A 13,485-nucleotide genomic window follows, 5' to 3' on the forward strand; every position below is an offset into this window, starting at 1 on the left:
ATAACATTTTTTGTAATTAATACTTCAGAGAAAATTTCTCCATTAAGATGTGTTTCAAAGCAAGTTTTCCACTGTGTATTGCTCATGCTTTAGTTTGAAATAGATGATATTTAAAAATTAATAATCCTTTACTACAGTTTACCCTATTTTCTCCCTATTTTGTTGTTACTGTTTATTTGGTGTTATTTTAAAATGAAATTTCACTTCAGTTTCCCTCCTGAATAGCAGTCATTCATAGAAAAATGCTCCTAAGGGAGTGGTGATTTTTCAACATAAAATCTCTAAAGGGAAGGGAGAAAGTTAAGTATTAGTACAATGTTACAGTGCGGATACTGCAACACGATGTATCGAACAACGAGGCCCGTGGAAAAGAAATATATATGGACCGATTCTTGATAGATGTTTCAGAGCGATGTTTATTTCTCCAGCGGCATGGCCGGAGCTCTGCCGAGGAACTGAGGCAATCATGGGACCCGAGGGTCCTTGTCCCCGCAGGGGAACACAAAATAACCAATGGGGAACGAGGCTGACCAGGGGCTAGGGAAACCCTGCGTCTCCCCCCCAGGGTCCCTCTCCCAGGACTACATGGCAGGGGGAGGGCCCCAACATTTCACCCATTTATTTTTAACAAAAAGAGATTTAAAACTTGACATGGAAAACAACTGGATAAACATGAGATAACAAGGACAGTTTCAAAACAAAACAAGCCACCCTCCTGAGTCTTTAAATGTCCAAACAGATTTTCTGGAACATCTTAAGGCTGACAGAAGGGAGACAGGACTCTCCGGGCATGCTTTGTGGGGAAACTGAGGCAGGAGAGGGTTTCTTCCATTTGTACCTGTTGGAACGCTAAACAAAAATAGTTAATTTCTTCCCTCCCCCTTTTCATCCCCCACTCAGCATTGGAAAGCGATTTTGGGGGAAACAATTGGCAAAGGCATGGTTTTGTGAGGGAAACCATGGGTGGAAAAATGGATTGGGAATACACTGGCAGTAACAGGATATAGGATAAAAGGAAAAGGTGGGATTAGGAGAGGGAGACTGTAGGGGGGGCTTATAATGGAGATATTGTCTAACATGACTACGATTTTTAGCATATATACTGCCTTTTACAGAAACACCATCAGGCCCAGTGACCTGCAATGCTTGTAACCCTTTTCTACCTTGCACAATTTTGAACTCCACCACCTCTCTATCTCCCAAGCTTGGGATACATTTTTCAGGGTTATTCTTTTTAATAGCAGTTCTATGAACGAATATGTCTTCTTGGTTGTCACATCTTGTTATAAAACCATAATTTTGTTTAACATTATAGCATTTTACTATTCTTAAAACCTTAGCTATGGTGATTTTTTTCCTTTTTCCGAGTGGCTGCTGTTTTTCTGTCTCACTGCATTTTTGCTTTCTCTTTCACTTGCTCCTGTGTTGGAATTGTCAGGGCTGCTCGTGCTTGCGCGCTCTTCCTGGGGTCACATTTGGGGCCGCGCAGGCCGGGATGGGCCGCGCTGCTCAGCTCCCTGTGCACCGCCGCTTCTGCTCTCAGCTGCGCTGCCGCTGCCTGACGTCACACCCGCGTCTTGGCTGGGCCCCCGAGCAGCGGCCCCCCCACGCCCTGCTCCAGCGTGTGTTTTGGCTAGGTGTGGCTCCGCTCCACCGCTGCCAGCTGCCGCCCGCGCGCTGCCCCTCTCGGTCGGGCGTTCACAGGGCTTGCCCCACCATGCACGGGAACTGCCTCACTGCTGCTCACAGAGTGCTCGCTCCACGTGGCCTGGGTCGCACGGACCCAAAGCAGGCTTCCCTTCGCCAGGACACAGCTGACATTGCTCAACAGTCTTGGTAATTAAATAATATTCACAAAAATATTCTTCCATTGGCATATATTTTGACTCAAAAATTAACTGTGTCCAAACGGTCTTCCAAAAGTCTTTGGTAAGAATCACATCCCAAGAAACATAGAAAAAGTTCTTAAACAACCATGCCAGGAAGTGTTTCAGTTCCTTTTGAGCTTGAATCAAGCTAAAATTTACAAATCGTTGTTCAAAAATCTTTTCAAGTTTAAGTTAAATGTCCATATGCAGCTCTGAGAGCCAAGAGTCTTTCCACGGTTCCTCCATAATCCAGAGAGAATATCCAAATCAGGGCGAGAAGAGAGACATCTAGAGTGGTTTTTACTCATGAAGTTTCTGTCCTTAGAGATTGGTGTCTTGCCCACATTATCCACCATTTGTTACAGTGCTGTCTTGGTTTGAAAGACAGGTGTCTTCTAAGGAAGGCAGTAGCCTCCCTTGGAATGGCAGATGCAACCCCCTTCCCTCCGAGTTATTATAACTTTGAAATCGAGGGGCTTTTAGGCAAAGATGTGGGAAATAGGAATAACAGTTCTCTACTATTATATATATAACCAGTCAAACAAACAACAACAACTATGGCAGTAACAGCAAACAATCACAAACCCAGTGCCAGCCTTCTCGGCTGTCAGGCTCTTTCCCCTTGGGTGCAGTTCCGCTTGCAGCCGGCAGGGGCGCTGGCGGCTCCCGGTGAGCAGGGCAGGTGCGATGGTTCCCCCGCGGCTGCAGGGGGCGCTCCGGAGCGAGCTCGGGGAGCACGCGGCACCGGTGGCCTGGGAGCTTCACAAATCCCTGGGCAGCTGGCCCTGGTGTCCGACCGGACTCTCAGGAACAGCAGGCTGGAACGGCAGGCTGGAACAGCAGGCTGGAACAGCAGGCTGGAGCAGCAGGCTGGAGCAGCAGGGACGAGCACAAATCTCTGATGGCAGGCGAGATGTATCCAAACGGAGAACCCCCCGGAGGTCTAGACAGGCAGGGTGAGCACAGCTACAGTGTAGCGAAGGCTCAAAGGACAGCAGCGGGGCAGGGCGGCCACAGCCTGGCCTCCGGCGGGGCAGGGAAGGTGGGCCCCCGGGGATCCTGGGATCTTTCTCCGCAGAAAGAGAAAACGGCTCCAAAGAACAAGCAGCTTCTCTCTCTCGAACCCAGAGAGCGACTGACCCCACACCCAGGTGAAACAAAAGAGCAGCGAGGCACACCCCACCCGCAGTGGGTAGCTCTTTGTCTTTCTGAAGTACCCCAGCGATTTGTTGTCTTAGTAACAGTATGGGGGGAAAATTCCTTTAACAGAAAAAAACCCCTAGAACTCTTAAAACCCCAACAAGTGCGGATACTGCAACACGATGTATCAAACGAGGCCTGTGGAAAAGAAATATATATAGACCGATTCTTGATAGATGTTTCAGAGAGATGTTTATTTCTCCAGCTGCATGGCTGGAGGTTTGCCGAGGAACTGTTCAATCACAGGACCCGAGGGTCCTTGCCCCCGCAGGGGAACACAAAACAACCAGTGGGGAACGAGGCTGACCAGGCGCTAGGGAAACCCTGTGTCTCCCCCCCAGGGCCCGTCTCCCAGGACTACATGGCAGGGGGAGGCCCCAGCAGTACAACTATTATGTCACCACTTTTTCCAGCTGTTGATCCCTGTTCACCCAAAATGTTAGTCAGAAAAAGAAGAAATCGGGATAATTTCTGGCTCATTGACAACATGGTTTCTCATCACACATTTCTGCTATTCTAATCACTCTTTATTTGTGTAAAGCAGTAAAATTTAAAGATACTGGCCCATAGGAGTCAATTTTACAATATTGATGATAGAAAAAGTTGGCAGGTATTTTGCAGCTGTCTCCATTGCAATAATAATTGAAATACAGATATCAATGGCTGCAGCGTAACAAGTGACTTGCACCTCTACAAATCGCAGTATATGGACACTCACAATTCACACTACAGACATGGCAGATAAAAGACAAGCCTGTTAGAAGTGCATCACTTTAATATTCAGTGCAGTGGAAAATTGGAGCGGAAAATGAAACTGCAGGACAGCCTGGGAGTTGAAATTGCACTGTAGTGTGAATTTGGGGAGGCAGAATGTATGGACAAAAATACAATGCAAGTTGGGTCTAATAGAACAACAGACATGGGAAAGCAGTATGAGAAAATGAAAGGTTTCAGGTGTACAGGACCTGAATTTTAAATCTTCTTTTACATGTGACGACTTGGTACTATGCTTGTGGTTTAGGTCAGCATGTAATGGGCAGCAAAAGACTGTCTAAATTATCTGGGCAGTTTCTGTAGGTCTTGCTGACTTTTGGATGTGAGTCAGAGAGGGGAGAGCTTTCTGTCTCACATAAAAAGGAAAGTAAGGAACACAGTGGAAAACATGAATCAAAAGAAAAATGTTTTCATAAAATAAATGTAGTTCTAAATGCTGTAAAAATCTAGGAAAATTTTAATAAACATCTGAAATTAAAACCCATACATGTTCTATATTTTAATATTTAAACCCTTATTTTTAATTAAAATTCTTCTTATAAAGACAAATATAGTGGGGGGGTTTTTTGTTTTTTTTTTACATTTTCCCTCACTGCCATTTTCCCTCACTACCTTCAGATCAACACCTCTCATCCAATAAGGTGCTAATGTATGTTGGACTGGTACTTACATTCTGGCACAGAACACCAGTTCCATCACTGGGAAGCATTTTATCTGAAAGGTGCTCTTTGATTTCAGCTTCAGTATTTGAATCTATCTGGCTTCACAGAGCTACATACAGGTAGGTGGTGTTCAGCAATGGCCTCACTTTGTTACTGTGGCATTCTGTCCTGCTGACTTCACTCAGCAAATTTCTGACACCCCAGGCTCTGAAACTACATAAAATGAGCTTTACATGAGAAAGTATCACTAATGAAGGGCTGCTTGTTCTGCTCACAGAACAAGCACCAGTGATGTTTCCATAGGAAATTCACTCCTGGATACCACCCACAGGACACGGATGTCCATGCTGGACTTCTGGGGGCGCGGGTTATGTTCCTTCCATCCTCCAAGTCCTCTTCCCTGAAAAAACAGGAATTAGAGAAATTAACTTCAAATAGAGAAAAAAAACTGCTAGAGAGAGAATTCCTGGAATTACTGCTGCCTTTGGGTGAATCTTTTCAGGTTTGAGGCAGTGCAAGTAGATAAGAAGACATGACAAGAGATCCAAAATCCTTTAGGATTGGCAGGTGAGGGTAGGAGGAGTGAATAATTATATATCACTTAGTTAATACCAGGCTTTTCTACTTTTTACACAGTTGATGTGATGTGTCAATAAAATACAAACTTAAGGAAAAGACTAGGTGATAAGAAGGACAAGATTTCTTGAGATCCAAGAATGAATTTCAGCATGGCCAGAGCTGCAGGGATCCACAGCTCCCTCCCTCCCTCAGTGAGGATAACTGGCAATTTGGACCTGTTGCAAAGGGGCCTGTACAAAGAAATTGGCTTTATGTTCATCATTTAGATGGCAACAATATCCTGATAGGCTGTGTATACAGTACTGATTCCAGCATTAGGAATGAATGCTGATGAGGATACTTGTGCTCTGGTTGGCCTCCTCCTGATGCTCTTTGTAATTAAAAGCACAGTGAGCTGTATAGAAGATGAATTTTTGAGAATTCTATTGACAGCATATGAGCTGTCCCACCTAAATAGGAAAGCCACCCACCACCCTTAGCCAAAATTCAGGCTCCCTTGATCTATCTGAGGTCAGCATCAAAAGATCATTGAAAATTGCTTTTGAAAAATCTGAACTTAAGTGTGCTTGGCAGTTTCATCTTCTCAGTCAGAAGGACACAGGCCAGAACCAGAAATATCTTCCTTTTTAAGCATCAGGTAAAAAGGACAGAAAGTCTTTCTGTAGAACATCCTTTGGATCTTTCCTGAAAGAAAAGTCAGTCTCAGTTAAAAAGCTTATTTGTCCACATGCAATTTTCCATACCCCTCTTCTTCTCTTTCCCATGCACTATATTTACAAAATTCCTGGTATTTACAGTATTATCTAGAAATGCACACCTTTTGGTTTGCATAACAACAAAAATTAATATTGTGACAGTTGGTCTCTCTTCTTTCGTTTTTCTTTAAAGCCATTCCAGCACAATCTTGCTGCCTCTTTGGGGAATGCCTCAGCAGTGGTGAGTTTCTCTCTCAGGTTAGGCACTTGTGAAGGGGATTTGGCATGCATGGCATCAATTTGGTTCCCTAAATTTCTCTTTGCTCATGAATTGGCTGCTAATGGCATTATGCACACATCACATAGCAGCATCTAGCCTCTCTGCTTTTATTTCTAGTGTAAATGCACATTTACACAGTGCCATTGCTTCCACCTCTTATATGGGCTAGAAGGAGGGATGTAGCAAAAAGATGTGCAGTCCTAATTCTGAAACATTTAAAATTTGGAGAAAAGTGACTAGCTGTATCTATTCTGTGTGTGCCCCTAATTTAGAAAGGCCATGAAATGCAAGATAATATATACATGCAAAATAATAAATACATTTATGTCATTATGAAGGTCATACAATTTTTTTTCTTCAAGAAGATAGATGCATGTAAAACATTGTGAGTTGATTGTGCTGGTTTAGTATCTGACATGTCATTTTCTATATCAGGAAATTTTTCCTCCTAGTCACTTGAAGCTAGACTATGGAGGTTGGAGGCCTCCTCTCCTGCAGCAGTTCTTCTTGCCTTGACCCTCACTGCTTTCAAGGAAGCAATAACAATTTAGAGCAACCAGGGATCTTCTTGCAGGGATGCAGAAGATGTCCTGCAAAAGCAGCACTGCCCAGCTCTCGCTACTAGTCCTAGATGCATCAGGCATATCCCAAAAAGCCATGGTCTGCAGGGAATAATGTGACTTCTGGCCACAGAAGAGGCACGTGCATCATGAATACCATATAACATAGCAAAGAGCTAATCCAAACTTCAGAAAGGCGCCCCTGGAGTGCCTATCTGGAGACTGTCAAGTTGTAGGTTCTGCTGCTTTAAACCATGTAGGCAAAAGTCAGGTTTTAAACCTATGGACTCTCTAAAGACAACCCCAGCTTTTGATTATCAAAGATCTTTATTCAAATATCTCCACCATGCTTTCTCAGTACATGATTTGTTCTTCATTGAGCTATATTTGTCCTGACTTCTTATTATGGTATCCCACAGTGGTAGAGAGGAGAAGGATAGGAGAAGGAGAGGAGAGGAGAGGAGAGGAGAGGAGAGGAGAGGAGAGGAGAGGAGAGGAGAGGAGAGGAGAGGAGAGGAGAGGAGAGGAGAGGAGAGGAGAGGAGAGGAGAGGAGAGGAGAGGAGAGGAGAGGAGAGGAGAGGAGAGGAGAGGAGAGGAGAGGAGAGGAGAGGAGAGGAGAGGAGAGGAGAGGAGAGGAGAGGAGAGGAGAGGAGAGGAGAGGAGAGGAGAGGAGAGGAGAGGAGAGGAGAGGAGAGGAGAGGAGAGGAGAGGAGAGATCCAGCAGGCAGGACTTGTGCAGCAAGATTGATCTATTTAATTATTTTACAAACTCTTTTATAGACTTTTTTCTTCGTAGTCTAATTGGTCAAAGGATCAGCCACCCCCTGGGATGACTGGCTAAAATCCTAAAACATCCATTGTCAAAATATTTTTCTACTGTACCATAAACAAAGCTCTGCAAGGTCGCAGGTGTTCATAGTTCATAGAACTCTGCTAATATCTTCTGTGAGAGAGAAAAGTATCTCATGGGACTGGAAAGAAGCAAGAAAAATTATTGCTAGCAGCAATATTGTATCCACAATTCCCCCTTTTTGTTTTATAAGATAACAATTCTACTAGGTATTAATCCTAAATAGAAATTTACATCAGTTATTAATTCTAAATATAGCCTTAAGGGCTTTAACTATCTGACTCCATAACAAGAAATTTAAAGTTCAGTCTCTGCTTGTGGAAGGGCAATCCACCTGACGGTGGACATCCTGGTCATCTTCAGAAGAATCATTACCTGATGATCTACATTCTGGTCACCATTTGGATGGTTGGCATTCTGGTCATCATTTGGAGGTTGCCTGTTCTGCCTCTGGTGCCGTAGGTCAGGGTGAACACATTTTGAAGGTAGCCACCATACCCCGTATTTGTGGAAACACAAGCATACCCACGACCCCAAATGATAAGCTCATGCGGGCCTTCCCAATGGTTAGTAAGTAAATTCCGTACCCAGACTTTTGCCCAGGGCAGTTGTGTCTCGCCTGAAGACTGCAGTGAGAGAAAATGATTCAGAATAACAGGATTATTTGAATTTTGTGGTACTGTAAGGTGATTGATTGTATACAAAGCTTTTGCTAGTTGGCTCTGTGGGGTTTCTCCATGCATTCCCCCTGTTTGTTTTTCCAAAACACACTTCAAGGTACCATGAGCGCATTCGACAATAGCTTGGCCAGTAGGAGAATGTGGGATACCAAAGGTATGGTCTACACCCCATAGGTGCAAGAACTGCTGCGTCTTCTCCAAGGCGTAGGCAGGACAATTATCGGCCTTCACAACAGCCGGCACGCCCAGGACCGAGAAAGCCAGTTTCCAATGGGCAATGACATCACAGCCCTTCTCTCCAGTGTGAGCAGAAGCCCACATAGCTGAGGAGAAAGTGTCAATAGACATGTACACATATTTCAGCCGACCAAATTCTGGGATGTGAGTTACATCTGTTTGCCAAAGCTGCAAGGCTTTTAGCCCTCTGGGGTTTACTCCCAGTGGCAAAGGCACAGCGAGTCCGTGACAGTCAGCACAAGCGCTGACAATGTCATGTGCCTCGGTTGGCGTTAAATGAAACTGCTTCTGCAGGGTATGTGCACTTTGATGGAAGAAACCGTGCGATGCCTTGGCTTGTGCAATTTTGTCAGGCTGAGGCCCTACCCACGCAGGGTTGGCCAGCATGTCAGCCCTGGCATTGCCTTCTGTTAGAAACCCTGGTAAATTGGTGTGGCTTCGAATGTGCAGAATGTAATACGGGTGCACTCAAACCTGAATTGCAGACCACAAGGTTTGTAATAGTGAAAACAGAGTTGCATTGTTCACCTCCTTCAGAAATGAACAATCTAAGCATTGGGTTATATCTGCTACGTAAGCAGAGTCAGTAACCAAATTCAAAGGTGTACTAGTTTGAAAACAAACTGGTGGGAGACACCAAGTCAGAATAACAATTGAATAGGGAAATAAAAAGAGGGGGGGGGGAAAAATATAAAGGCAGATAACACTGGGTTAAACTGACAGAGTCAGGATACAACCGGAAACCCTGTTAATTAGGGTAGTGGTAGCAGTCCGGTACAATGGTGGCTGCAGTCCTCCTGAAGTGGTGATCCTGTAGAAAAAGGGTCTGCTCTTCCTCAGAAAGTCCAGTGGTGGCTATGTAGCTCCTGCCCTCTGGAAATCCAGTGGAAAGGTTGTCTCTGGTGTTCAGAATCTCAGATTATATCCAGGATGGAATGCTTGGTTCCTCCCTCTGGGTGGAGCATCTCACAATGGGATGAGTCATGACGCCAAGTGTTGATTAGGCTCATTAACAGAAGATGGTCCAGAGGGAGTTATCTCTGAGTCATGCGGCATGGCATTGATGGGCCATTAACAGAAAGATAGTCTGGGGGGAGAAGGCAAGGAAACACTGCCCCACCTGGTTTCAATAGCTCATGAGGATGGTAATAGAATACACTGCAACCCAGGACAAAAGGTACCTGTGAGAATCGCTCAAAAGCCATGGTAACAGCCCTTAATTCAACTAACTGAGCAGAGCCTGACTTGTGTTCCTTCAGCACCTGCCATTCCAATCCCTCCTTCCAGGTAACGATGGCTTTCCCAGTTTTCCCAGAACCATCCGTAAAGACGGTGGGTCCTTGCACTGGCACTCAACTATTTCTCGGCCGCAAGAAAAGTACGGTTGATTTTGCCAACTGCAGTAATTTATGGCTGGGCAGATGGTAAGTGATCTGCCCTGAAAAGTTTTGCAGCGCACTTTGCAAAGGAGCACTATGGATAAGGCTCCACTCAAAGTATTCCCTTGAGACTGGAATGACAATTACTGCAGGATCTGCTGCTATCAGTTGCAAACACCATTGGCAGCATTTGATTATCAGAGAAGCAACCAATTCAAACACTGTGGTCACAGTCCTTTTTGGCTGGTGAGGCAAAAAGACCCATTCTAGGATATGCAGAGGATCAGGCCATTGTGCATTCCACTGGCCAATGATACCTGTAGGATGGAGGTCTGGAATAGTAATGTAAACAGTGATAGCAATGGAGGGATCCACTCGATAAACCTGACGAGCGGAAACAGCCCGTTGGACCTCCTGCAGCGCTCGTCACGCTTCCAGCATCAACTCCCAAGGTGAATTCAGATCGGGCTCCCCCTTTAAAATATTAAAGAGCTGAGAAAGTTGCTTTGTGGTTAGACCTAAATAAGATCGTAACCAATTGATGACACCCAGCAGCTTCTGAGCGTCATTCAAAGTTTTAATCTAATCCGGGAATTGCACCTCTTGGCGTTGGATAGTTTGGTCCAAAAGTTTTACTCCTAAATATTTCCAAGGAGGAAGCTGTTGAACTTTCTCTGGAGCTACCTCTAATCCATAGGCATGCAGAGCAGCGAGCAGTTGAGGCTGTATTCCCAGCAGCTCATCCTGGGTGGACGCTGCCACCAGGATATCATCCATGTAATGGTAGCAGCATGCATCAGGAAACTGCTTGCAAACTCCGGCTAAAGCTTGGGCGACATACCACTGACAGATAATTGGGCTGTTCCTCATCCCTTGAGGGAGGACTTTCCATTGGTATCTGTTAGCAGGTTCAGCATTGCTAATGGCAGGCACAGTAAAGGCAAATTTTGGTTTGTCATTAGGATGCAAAGGAATTGTGAAAAAGCAATCCTTCAAATCAATGATCAGGATGTCCCACCCCGTTGGAATCATGGTGGGAGAGGGCATGCCAGGCTGCAATGCCCCCATACCTTCCATTACTGCATTAACTTTCCAGAGATCCTGTAACAGTCTCCATTTCCCTGATTTCTTCTTAATTACGAAAGCAGGAGTATTCCAGGGGCTAGTAGAAGGTTCAAGGTGCCCCTGTTGTAGCTGTTCCTGAACCAGCTGATGAAGGGCGTCTAACTTCTCCTTTGGTAGGGGCCACTGCGGCTCAAAGATTGGTGTGTTAGTCAGCCACCGCAAAGGCAATGTAGGATACTGTGCGTCCTTACGCACAGTGACCCCTATCAAAAATTTGTCCCAATTTGTACCCCCCAAGCTGCCAACACGTCCCGTCCCCAAAGGTTAAGGGAAGTGGTAGTAACATAAGGCCTGACTGTAGCTGTGTGTCCCTCTGGGTCCCTCACCATCACAGGCTGTGTGGTTCCTCCTAATCCTGCGATGGCTGATCCCACCGGGGCTAAAGGCCATGAGGGAGGCCACACAGAGAAGGAGATGAGAGTTACATCAGCACCTGTATCAATCAAACCTTGAAGCTGAGTCCGGGGTGAAGGGGCGTTTGGCAGGATCAGGGTACATGTGTGTACCTTTGGTACATACATCTGTGGCCTTTGGTCAGAGATGTCTGCAGTCCAGAAGGCCTGTGGAAGTCCCGTAGATCCACTGCCATTATCTCCGTGAGTTTGTTGTTCTATCCTGGGGACACAAGACTTAAAAGGCACTAATTTAGCAAGGCAGGTCTTTTCAGGAATAGTGACAGGGGGTTTTTGCGTGGAGACCATAGCGCAAATCTGACCTTTAAAGTCAGCATCAATAACTCCTGAGTGCACTAAGATTCCTTGATGGGTAATGTCAGGTTTCCCCACCAGCATTGCACTGGATCCCTGGGCTAGGGGTCCATATGCATCCAAGGGAACCTTATAAATACCACTAGAGTCTAAGACGACTGCGGCTGCGGTGTGGACATCAAACCCGTCTGATCCCTGGGTGCCGTCTCCAGCGTGGCTGGGTAGGCCTGTGCCTGTACCTGTGCCACTCTCTGGGGGAGCGACTGCATCGGAGAGCAATTGCCTCTCCTTGCACCCCGGTGGAAGTTTCCCAACAAAGGCTGAACATTGGCATGAGTCTGGGATCTACAATAGTCCGAGCAATGCCCTGGCCTGCCACACCTCTTGCACTGGAGGATCACTGTGTTCTCTTTTCGGCTCGGCTTAGGCCGTTTCAGTTTTTTCGCGTGTTTGGGTTGCTTTGGTTCATGACCAGAAGATGCGTGAACAGGCTGCAGGAATGCAGCCAAAGCAGACCTTTTCTGGTTCCCAGATCCCACCTTAGAGCAGGCCCCAGCCATGTCTGTGATTTTAGGCTCCCCTGGTAAGGCATCTATGATTTTTCTGCACTCCTCGTTTGCGTTATCTCTCACTAACTGCTTTAACAACATCTGCCTTAACCTGTTCCTGTCAACCTGCTTCTCGAGAGAAGCAGTGACCTTCTCCACAAAAGAGAGGTATGACTCTGATCTCCCTTGAATTATTTCAGTATATTGCTTTCTAGGCGCAGATATCTCTATGGTTTTCAACAGGGCCACCATGCCAACCTGTTGAGCTTCCTGCCGGACGCTAGAGGGAAAGGTATGCTGGAGATTGGGATCAGAGAAGGGACCAGTCCCATAAGAGCATCCATCCCCACTGCACGTCTAGGGTCCTCAGCAGGGAGCTGCATATTCCCTAATGCAGTCTTATTGGCCAGCTTTCTCCAGGTATTCTCAAAAAGTGCACATTGTACAGGTTGAAATAGGATTTGACCTAAGTGCCTGATATCAAATGGAGCAAGCAAATCTGTATTTATCACCCTTACCATTTGCATAACCTCAGCAGAACCGCGCCCATATTGTGCAACCTTGAATTGCAGATCCTGTGCAACCTTCCAAGCCATTACCTCATGCTTATCATGCTGGCCTGAATTTGGGAGAGCCTTATACACTGGGAAAGCTTGAATCTCCCCTTTGAGGGAGTCACTGCCATCCTGAACCACTGGCACAGCCTGTGGATGCAGTGTAACAGCTTCCTGATTACTCTCAGAATCCTCAACTCTGCTTGGCATCCCCAGTGTTTCCAATAAATCCCAATCACCTTCCTCCAGAGCCCGCATCTTAAGTGCCTCGCAGAAACAGTTGTAGTGTCTTGGACACACTGTCACAGTGCAGTCCAGGAAGGTCCAGGGGCGAGACTGGAGCAGCCTTTTCTTTTGCTGCCCGGCTGCAGTGGCTTTACGCCCTGAGGCCAAAGCCTCCTGTGCTTCACTGCCTGAGAATGAATCGTCGGGTATGAGCAGCTTTGAGGAGCTGTGAACGAACAGAGGTGGGCGGGGAAGAATCGACCGACCAGAAGAGAAACTGACAGCAGTGGCTGCAGTTGTCTGTGCAGGGGTTTGAACCTCAGCCGCTATCGAGGATGCAATCTCAGGCGGTTTCGACCGATCCGGCGCTGGGGCTGCTGTGGCCATCTCCGATGCTGCAGCAGTGCCCGGAGCCACCGCTGTCTCCTGTGCCACGGTAGCACCCAGAGCCGCTGGAGGCCGGGGCACGGCCTCTGCGACTGCCGCTTCTTTCGCCGGTCTCAGCTCCACTGGCGGCGGGGACGCCGGCGCAGTGCCGGTCGCTGACACCACGACCGCCGC

The sequence above is a fragment of the Corvus hawaiiensis genome, chromosome 1, assembly GCF_020740725.1.
Source record: "Corvus hawaiiensis isolate bCorHaw1 chromosome 1, bCorHaw1.pri.cur, whole genome shotgun sequence".
Classification (NCBI taxonomy): Eukaryota; Metazoa; Chordata; class Aves; order Passeriformes; family Corvidae; genus Corvus; species Corvus hawaiiensis.